This window comes from Bison bison, unplaced genomic scaffold, assembly GCF_000754665.1.
Source record: "Bison bison bison isolate TAMUID 2011002044 unplaced genomic scaffold, Bison_UMD1.0 scf7180017864146, whole genome shotgun sequence".
NCBI lineage: Eukaryota > Metazoa > Chordata > Mammalia > Artiodactyla > Bovidae > Bison > Bison bison.
The window spans coordinates 8,666,838-8,668,051 of NW_011494718.1; the positions used below are offsets into that span (position 1 = coordinate 8,666,838).

The 1,214-nt window shown below is 59.9% G+C and overlaps 1 long non-coding RNA gene across 2 annotated transcripts in view; it reads right to left on the minus strand.

The window, feature by feature from the left end:
• The window catches only part of LOC104989174, a 24,880-nt gene that overhangs the window by 23,092 nt on the left and 574 nt on the right, over positions 1-1,214 (minus strand). For both annotated transcript variants that reach the window (XR_825343.1, XR_825342.1), the window contains exon 2: positions 561-623. This is a non-coding gene — a long non-coding RNA (uncharacterized LOC104989174). The remainder of the gene's footprint in view (positions 1-560; positions 624-1,214) is intronic.

Consider the following 1,214-nt stretch of genomic DNA (forward strand, 5'->3'; position numbering starts at 1 on the left):
GGCCCCGGGGAAGGCATGTTCCGCGCAGAGGGCGCGGGTTGGCAAGCCGAGGTGGGCTGCGGGCAGGAGACAAGGTTCCCACCCGGCCGCCTCCGGGCAGGGTTGTTGGGCGGCGGGCGAGCAATCGTGGCGGCCAGTCCCTGCAAGATTCTAACCTAGATTTTGCAAGAAACTGAGATCCAGGGCAAGACTGGCCCTCCGTAAAGGTGGTAAAAACTTAGCAAAAGAGACACGTCCATTCCTTGAATAATAAATAATTTGGCAGCGCAGGCGGAGCCGTCTTCTCCTCGGGTGCCCAGGCGCTAGGTCCGGGACTCCCCTCCTTCCTGCCGGCCGTCTGCGCTCGGGCCCGGCAGCTATCGATGCCCGGCTGCTTGCTTGGCCCGGAGAGCGCGCAGGACCTCGGGCCCCGCGGGAAAGTTGGGAGACTTGCGGGGACTCCCGGCTGCGGGGGCGCCGGGAGCCGCTCAGAGCGGGGACTGCTGAGTACAGGAGTCGGGGGGTCGCAACCAGTTCTTGTGCGCCGCCGCCGTCTCTCCCGCGGCCAGGGAGTTCCCTACCTGGAGCGACTGAGAGTTCGAGTCTTCCTCGGTTCGGGGTCTGGAATCCCGAAGCTTAATGAACTGTAAGGAGAGGAGGGGCCTTTGGGCACAGGGTGAACTCCCTCCCCCCCACCCCACTTCCGAGTTTGGCTGGTGCGGGGCACGGGTGAGGCGGGAGGACGCACAGCTGCCGCCGCCGGGCTGCGGGTCGCCAAGGGCCCGGGGACCAGATTTAGGTGTGTACGTCACCGGTGCTGACTCTGGACCAGCCAGGAATATAAAACGGAGCCTCACACTCCGAGCCTCAAAGTCCTTAGAAATCAAAGTTAAGAAGCCCATCCTTTTGCTTAGTAACTACAGCCTTGGGGTGGGCGGGAGGAGAGTCGAGGTGGAGGCGGCTGGAGGGAAACCGAAATTTCTTCTTGCAGACGCTTGATCCTTAGAAAACAGTTTTGTTTCCTTCCTCCCTCCTGATTGTTTCTCCCAATGATGTGCACCCCCTCCCACCCATTATTAAAAAGTGACTATCCTCGATGGTCAGCTTTCTTTCAAATTGAACTACTGGAAAAATCCAATACGAAAGCAATAAATACAGCCACAAAATTGTAAGGAAGGAGTGCTGCAGCTCTTGACCCTGCCAGAGGTGTAAGGAGTGGGGGGGGGGGGGGGGAA